The following is an 8,958-nucleotide window of genomic DNA, read 5'->3' on the forward strand; positions in this document are numbered from 1 at the left end:
TGCTCCCAAAGTTGAACCAAGTGGCTGAAAATCCAAACCCAGTTTCTGAACCTGCTAGACTCTGTGTGCTCGTTTCCATCAGAGCCATGACCTTGGGAAGACTGATCAGATTATCTTGACGAGGGGATCTCCTCTCAGAGAGATACACATAATGCATAGCTATAGGGACAGATCCAGAGCTTGATGAGGTATTCAGTTAATACCCATAATAGCTGGAAACCAGCATACCCTTGTAGACAGGAGGAGCAAGAAAAGAACGTGGTGGAACAATCAGATTAAAAAAAAAAAAGAAAAAGAAAAGGTTCTTCACCATAGATCAAAGCAAAGGCAAGGGTTTACCCCATTATCTTCCTAGTCTTGTAACAGAGTAAGAAGCACAACAAAATTTTCTTTTAGATGTTTGTGTTCAATTACTTTCCTAAAGGACTTTGAAGCTGATAGAAAAAAAGCTTGATGTTGTGCATTAGCAATACCTCATGGTGTGCACTACTGCTATAAAAGCATTTTGAGAAAATACATCTATTTTCTCATTTAATTCTCACAGAAATCTCGTAAAATTGCTAGAGGATAACCAGGATGGCAGAATCACAAGTTTTTCAGCAAAAATCATTTCTCTTCCTGGAGTCCTTAGGCCTTAATCTTAGAGACAGAGTTCTACAAGAAACCATTAAGGACACTGGGACATAATCTCCCAAAGCAGCGAGACACCTGACTGGCTCTTTACCCACAAAGTGGTAAAAGAAACTCTTCTTATAGATGTACAGAAGAGATTAGCCATATGATCCAACTGTATGAGTTCTATAAGAAATTCAGTTTAGATTCAAAGACATGAGCAAGTTGAAAAGATATTCTGCAAAACAGTTAACCAAAAGAGCTTACATGGCTATACTAATGTCAGACAAGTAAACTTTAACACAAAAACTGTTACAATGGCAAAAACCACTGTATTAAAAAAAAGTCAATCTGTCATTAAGATATAAAATAATAAATATAATGATTACCTCAATACATGAAACAAATTGAAAGGGAAAATACACAGTTAATAACAGTAGACTTCCACACCCTACTTTCAATGATGATAGATAAAACAACTAGACAGAAGTGTCGGAAGCCACCCATGAAATGTCCGTGAGCTCAAACGGCTTGGAAGCCATTGGGTAGGAAAGTTTGGTATCTGGGAAACTCCAGCAGCACTCCTGCTGGTTTGAGATCGCCCAGTACATGTGATCCTACCTAGCTCTGCCAGGTTCAGCACTGTACTGGAGTTGGGGTGACCTGCTGGAACTACACAGCCACACAACCTCTCAGAGATGGGTGTGGCTTGCCAAGATGCCAATCAAGCTGTTTGCTGTAAGTGCCCTGCCACACTGAGAAGCAAGATGACTCCTCCCGCTGAAACCTTATCCTGCCTTTAATGAACTCCCCCTTAAATAAAGGACTGGAGCCATTTTCTAGTTGTTCAGTTCTAGCTCCTGTGTGGACTGGATCTAGCAGGTGCTCCGCTTCCTTTAAATCTAATTTCTGGATATGTCTCTTATTTCTTTACTAGACTTTCATTTTCTCAGGTGGCTCACAACCTTCTGATCAGGAAACTACCCTGGCAGGGTGCTGGCTGCCCTGCCATACAGAAGATCAACAAAGAGAAGATTTTAAGTACACTATACACCCACTAGACTTACCAGGCCATAAAGAAACCTACCCAACAACAGCAGAATTGCACAGACTTCTCAAGACAACATGTTTGGCTACAAAACAAATCTTGAAGATTTTTAAAAGATTAAAATTATACAGTGTATCTTCTCTGAGCACAATAAAATGAAACAAAATCCATGAAAGAAGGAAATCTATTAAATTCACAATTACATGGAAATTAAAGAATATACTCTTTAACAACAAATGGAAGAAAACACAGGGAGTATGTCAAATAGTAGAGAAAATCAACCAAAAGTTGGTTCTTTGAAAAGATCAACAAAACTTACAAACCTTTAAATTAGACTACCAATAAGAAAAGAAAGAAAACCCAAATTATGAAAAAGAAAGGAATGAAAGCGAGGAAAGTACTACTGACCTTACAGAAATAAAAAGGATTATTAAAGGATACCAACTAACTGCCAATAAACCAGATAACAAAGACAAAATGGGAAAATTCCTGGAAACATAAAAGTTACCAAAACTTACTCAAGAAAAATGTAGAAAATCTCAGTAGACTTGTAACAAGAAAAAAAGATTGTATTTATAAAAATAATTTTTAAAAAGCCCAGGGCCAGATAGATAGCTTCTCTAATGAATACCACCACTTAAAGAATTAACATGCATCCTGAAAGTCTTCCAAAAAAAAAAAAGGAGAGAACACTTTCTAACTCATTCTATGTAGCAAACATTCCCCTGAGACCAACACCAGGTTAAAACATTAAAAGAAAAGAAAACTTTAGGCTAATATTCTTTATGAACACCAGATGTTAAAATACCAACAAACAAATCTAGTAGCATATAAAAGGGATTATAAATCATGACCAAGTGAGATTTATCCCAGGAATACAGCATGACTCAATGTACAAAAATCAACATAATACACTACATTTATAGAATGCAAAAAAATCATTTGACAATACCCAACACCCATTCACAATACCAATAGCCTTTCAAAATAAAAAAAGCTAGCAAACTAGAAATAGATTTCCTCAACATGATAAATAGTATCTATTAAAAAACCCACATCATAGTCAATGATGAAGCTAATCATTTTGTAATAATTGGTTACAAGACAAAGATGTTTGCTCTTGCTACTTATATTGAACACTGTGCTGGAAATTCAAGCCACAACAATTAGATAAGTCAAAGAAATAAAAGATATCCAAACTGGACACTCATAAATATCTGGTGGGACTGCAAATTGGTGCAACCACTCTGGAAAGCAGTATGAAGATTCCTCAGAAAACTTTGAATGGAGCCATCATTTGACCTAGCTATCCTACTCCTCAATTTATACCCAAAAGACTGTAAAATCAGCATACTATAGTGATGTGGCCATATCAATGGTTGTAGCAGCTCAATTCACAATAGCTAAGCTATAGAATCAACCTAGTGCCCTTCAACAGATGAATGGATAAAGAAAATGTAGTATATCTACTCAATGTAATATTACTCAGACATAAAGAAGAATGAAATTATGGCATTTACCAGTAAATGGATGGAACTGGAGACTTTTATGCTAAGTAAAATAAGCCAATCCCCCAAAACCAAAGGCTGACTATTCTCTCTGATATGTGGCTCCTAACGCAGCCACATATAACGCAGCCAGTGTGACTCAACATCATGCTCAACCACAAGAATGGGGAGTTATAGTCCATGTATGTATAATATGTACAATATGTATAAAATACATTCTGCTATCCTGTATAACTAAAAAGAGCAAATAAAAATAAATAATAAAACTTTTTAAAAAAGATATCCAAGGGGCTGGGATGTGGCTCAAGCGGTAGCGCGCTCGCCTGGCATGCGTGCGGCCCGGGTTCGATCCTCAGCACCACATACAAACAAAGATGTTGTGTCCGCCAAATACTAAAAAGAAAAATAAATATTAAAAAATTCTCTCTCTCTCTACCTCTATCTCTCTCACTCTCTCTTTAAAAAAAAAAAAAAAGATATCCAAAGTGGAAAGGAAGAAATAAAGCTACAATAACCAAGACAGTGTGGTACTAGCCTTAAGACAGACATGCAGACTAATGAGGTAAGAGAGGTCCAAAAATAAACTTTCACATATATGATCAAATGACTTTTTAAAAAGATGCCAATATCATTGAACAGAGATATACTGCATTTCTTTATCCAATATATAATTCTGGGAAAATTTGGTATTCATACATTAAAAAAATAATGTTGGACCCCTATTGTATTCCATAGAAAAAAAATAACTCAAAATGGATTAAAAACCTAAATATAAAAGCTAAAATTAGAAGCCTGGGGAGAAAACATAGGAGGAAAGCTTCATAGCATTGGATTTGGCAATGATTTCTTGGCTATAACATTAAAATCAAAAGCAACAAAAGAGAAAACCGATAACTTGAACTTCATCAAAATTAAGAACCCGTGTGCATAAAAGGACACAGCATAATGAAAAGATAACCCATGGAATGGGAAAAACTACTTGCAAATCATGTATCTGACAAGGAGTTAGTATCCACAATATGTAAAGGACTCCTGTAACTCGGGGTGGGGTTGTGGCTCAGTGGTTGAGCGTCCACCTGGATTCAATCCTCAGCACTACATAAAAATAAATAAAATAAAGGTATTGTGTCCAACTACAACTAAAAGATAAATATTTTAAAAAGAACTCCTGCAACTCAACAATACTACCAAAAGAAAGAAAACTCAATTTTAAAGTGGGCAAAAGATTTAAATAGGTACACACACACAAAAAAAATATGAATTTTACAAGAGCAATACACATATGTTCTTAAACATTAAATTTAAGTTACCAATGAATCCTTTTTAAAAGAAACTATAAAATCCAGTAAATTAATAAATAAATACATTTGTAATCCATTAAAACATATAAACTCACTGTGTTAGTCAACTTTTCAGCACTGTGACAAAACACCTGAGAAAATCAACTTAAAAGAGCAAAGATTTATTTTGGCTTACAGTGTCAAAGGTTTCAATCATGGTCACTTGGCCCTACTGCTTTGGGTCTTTGGTGAGCAGAACATCTTTGGTGGGGAGCATGTAGTGGAGCTGAGCTGCTTATCTCATGGCAGCTGGGAAGCAAAGAGAGGAGAAAAGAAGGTGCCAGGGACAAGATATACCCTTTTAGGGCATGCTCACAGTGACCAACTTCCTCTAACTAGGCTCCACCTCCTCCTGCTTCTACCATCTCTCAATAGCCCATTTAATTATGAAGCCATTGATGGATTAACACATTGACGAGATCAAAGCCCTCATGATCCAATCGCTTCCCCAAAGCCCTATCTCTGAACATTGGTGCATTGGGGACTAAGAACCTAACACAGATTAAGCCTTTGGGAAACATACAAATCCAAACCACAACATTCACCTGACAGGTTCTACATTTCACCTTGAGATGGGCAGGGCTGCCTGGAGCATGTAGTTGGTGAAAGAAATGTTATTGACCTTCTAAAGAGTTGGTATTCAAATACTCCTGTAGGAATCACAGTTTGTATTCAAGCCTACAGAAGGAAAAGCCAACAGGGAACCTAAAGAGTTCTGCCTGAACCCAGATGATTTTCAGTCTTCTGGCAACTGAACCTCAATGACAGGGCCATCACTTGCCACCCAGCTCTTCAAGGAGACCTTGAGCAGAGAGGCTGAACTCAAAGAGAAGAGAGTGCCTTTTGGAGTGCTAGCTTCTTTCTATTACACAACGGGACAGATTTCCAACCCTGCTGCCAATTAGGTAAACAGATAAGACCTGTCCTCAGGAACACCCAAAAATGATGACTCCTCTTTTCCCATAAAGCCTGGGCACCGCCCGGCAAAATTATTTGCTGTTGATGGCTAAGAAACAATTACTTGTTCCCTTTTGATTTTTTTTTTAACACCTCCTCAAGGAAGTTAAAGGACACCTTTTGCTATTGCTAGGTTGAATTTTTCTAGGGGGAAATAGTTCTAGTATTGAGCTCTAAACTGAGGTTTGGAGGTCATACATGAAATAAGAATTTGAAAAATAAGACCAGACCCTAACCCATAGGGAGGACACAGTCAATAGCTTAGTACCCAAGCACAAGCATGTCTTTAAAATGGGAAAGTAGACATGGAGGTTCCCTGCCTGCCTGACACCCAGGTGGGCAACCAATATGTGCAGAATTGAAACCCTCCAAAATTCTGTCCTCTTCCAAGCTTCTCCAGCTCAATGAGGGGCACCATTGTGTCAGTGTAGGTCCTCCTAGAGAAGACACCAAGATAGAATTAAATGTTTAAGCGTTTACTGGGGCTATAGTTGTAGCTCAGTGGCAGAGTGCTTGCCTAGCATGTGTGAGGCACTGGGTTTGATCCTCAGCACCACATAAAAATAAGTAAATAAAATAAAGGTATTTAAGAACTTACTAGGGGAAACAGGAAGGATAAAGAGGAGCAGAAGCAGAACTAAGCAGAAAATGACTCTGGCCAGAAGGGAAGGAAGGAGGATGGGGTAGAAAAACCCTCAGCCTGCAGAGCAGTTCTGAGAAAGTGCTGCCCAAGCTGACTGGAAGTCTGAGATCCCTTCTTAGGGAAGTTCCGCCTGTTAGTCCCTCTTTACAGCATCAAGTGCTCTTTGTGGCATTTAGGATGGAATTATATATTTGACTATTTGTCAAATTTCCTCACTAAGGTGTGTTTTCTGAGGGCAGAGATCACATTTAGTTTTGCTCATTATTGAATCCCCAAGCCTTAGCAAGTGACCACCCTTTGTAGTTGCCACAGAATATTTGTTGAGTGAAAAAAAAATTACTTGATTTTTTTCATTTTTATTTGCATCATCAGGTGTAAAGTTAGGCATTCTGATTTTATAGAACAGTACTAATCAACTCAAGAACAATGAAATTCAGATGAAATTTTGATTCCACAAAGTAAAGGACCAAATTCTGATATTGAGAAATTACCCAGATGGGACCCTGACACTGTTCACATGTGTCATGTCTTTAAAGGAATAAGCAGGATATGGGGTTTTTTATTTTTATTTTTTTAGTTGTCAATGGACCTTTACTTATTTACATGTGGAACCAAGTGCCTCACACATGCTAAGCAAGTGCTTAACCACCAAGCTACAACCCCAGCCCAGAAAAGCAGGATTTGACCTACCTTCCGTTGTTTCCTTCTCTCTTCCTGGCCTTCCTCCTGCAGAACAGATCTAGCTCCATTTTGTTCTCATTGAATTGAGAACTGTCCTACAAGGAAAAAGTCTTGCTCCAAGGCAAGGATTTTTCCCCCCTTTATAAAGCGTCATCTTCTGAAGGGGGAAACACAGGTTGTTTTTCTAAGGTTATTATTTGTTCTGCCCCATTCCCCAACTGCCCTTGAGGGAAATACTGAAATTCCCTATATCAGCCACAGAGAGAGATCTCTATCATGTTGGGAAGATGCTCAAATCACAAATGTGAAAATCAAATCGACTCTATGCAGATTAAACAGTTTGTTTTTCTGCTCCAGTTTTCAGATTGCTTTATCTTTATCTTTGTACTGCGACCAAAAAAAAAAAAAGTATTTGTGTATGCTCTCTCTCTCTCTCATACACACACGCACACATACACACACACCTAATTATATTTGGATATGGAATTGTTACCGCTGTTGACCGGTGACGAGTTCTTGCTTCCCCAATGTTGAAGAATAACACCAAAGAAGCACGCCGAGGCAAGGTCAGAGTAGAAATTAGAAGTTTATTAAAGGACAGCAGAAAAGACTTCTCCCGGAGGAAGAAGGGGACCCAAGAGGTGGAATCCGTGGAAGGGATGTTGTCTCCCCTTTTTATAGTTCTTTCAATGATGGAATGTAGGTGGGAAGGCCCTCGGGGTGGGGCACAGGTGGGCCAAAGAAGTAATCTGGTCAGGAAAGGCTTCTGAGTCAGCACCTTTTTGCTGGGGGCTGTTCATTAACATTTCTTTGAGGTGGACTTTGGCCTAGGGCCTTTTTGGGACTTCATTAACATTCCATGAGTTGTCCTGCGTTTCCCGGAATCATTGCCAGCATGGCCTCCATTTTAGATTTCACTCGGTATTAGACCCGGATTTATCTAACTACACTGACTACCTAACTTTAAATCTGGCTTCAGAATCTTGTCAGTGTATTGCAAAAGCTAGTAGGTAGAAATGCTTGTAGAAATATTTTCAGATTTCAGTGGCCTGTGATAGACAGAGCTGAATCTTGTAGGGGATTCTGTGGTAAGCCATTCTTATAGACGTGGCCGCCATTAGAAGATGGCGCCGGCTTCCACTGTGGCCTGTGATAAACAACTCCTTTTATGGAGAGTTGGCGCGCAATCCCTTACCACCCTATGAGAGAGATCCACGTGGCAGCTTAGGATTGGGACTCGGGGGGCTTTATTAAGCTGTGCTTGGGCCAGTCGAGCAGCGGGCGCTAGAAGATGATACATGACTCAAGGCCTGAATAAACTGCTGAAAGAAAAATCCTGTGTCGTGTCTTCCTTGCTGGCGAGGGGTCGCGACAGGATTCCATTCAAACTCAACTGGCAGTGCTCTGCTGCCATAAACACCTGATGGAGTGGCCTAATTATAGAGGCTAATTGACAGGCTAAGTTTAAGGTACCTTTCAAAAGACTGTAGTGCCTCCTCTGTCCTTCTAATTACTTCTCAGTCTCATTTCCAAACTTAAAACTATCCTGTTATTATGGAGACACCTCCAATTTAAACTGACAGAGAATGTGTATCATCAAGCATCCAGACAAAGGACTTCGTGGCTGCCCTCAAGAGACCCACCTAGAGGCTGACCGGAAATTCTGTACCAAGGGTTTTTTGTCCTTATATTGTTTCATTTCCTTCCTAAAATCAACGAGGTAGGTATGATTATTAATTATCCCCATTTTCCAGGGAAAAGAAACAGACAGCTAAAAACAGGCAGTTTTGCTCCAAATTAGCCAACAATATAAGGCCAGGGCTTGATCCGTAGGGTATCGGTGAGCACCACTTATACCAGGGACAAAACTTAGGCTTTCTGTGCCAGTTTTTCTTATCAGATGACATGTCCCCTATTACACTAACATCACTAGCTTTTTAGTTCTCTGCTGATCCAGGATGGAGTGCCTTGGTCGGGTCTCCTCTAACGGTTCCACCACAAGCCTCTTCAGGACAGAGCCCCGAGGGTCGCCCTCAATCACCTGGCCCGCCACCAGCCCTCAGGCCCAAGTAGGCACTGCACGGAGGGCAGAGGGGACACCCTCCCGCCCTGCCTCTGCCGGCGGCGAGGCGCGGGGGCAGACCAGCTGCAGAGCGCGCACTGGGTGGG

General features: G+C 39.8%; 2 long non-coding RNA genes across 3 annotated transcripts in view; one reads left to right on the top strand and one right to left on the bottom strand.

Moving 5' to 3' along the window:
* The window catches only part of LOC125610696, a 33,067-nt gene extending 25,825 nt beyond the window's left edge, over positions 1–7,242 (bottom strand). The window contains exon 1 of the long non-coding RNA XR_007340694.1: positions 6,799–7,242. This is a non-coding gene — a long non-coding RNA (uncharacterized LOC125610696). The remainder of the gene's footprint in view (positions 1–6,798) is intronic.
* Positions 7,243–7,343: 101 nt separating this feature from the next.
* Positions 7,344–8,958, top strand: part of LOC125610698 — a 59,166-nt gene continuing 57,551 nt past the window's right edge. For both annotated transcript variants that reach the window (XR_007340700.1, XR_007340697.1), the window contains exon 1: positions 7,344–7,355. This is a non-coding gene — a long non-coding RNA (uncharacterized LOC125610698). The remainder of the gene's footprint in view (positions 7,356–8,958) is intronic.

Source organism: Marmota marmota, unplaced genomic scaffold (genome assembly GCF_001458135.2).
Source record: "Marmota marmota marmota unplaced genomic scaffold, marMar, whole genome shotgun sequence".
NCBI lineage: Eukaryota > Metazoa > Chordata > Mammalia > Rodentia > Sciuridae > Marmota > Marmota marmota.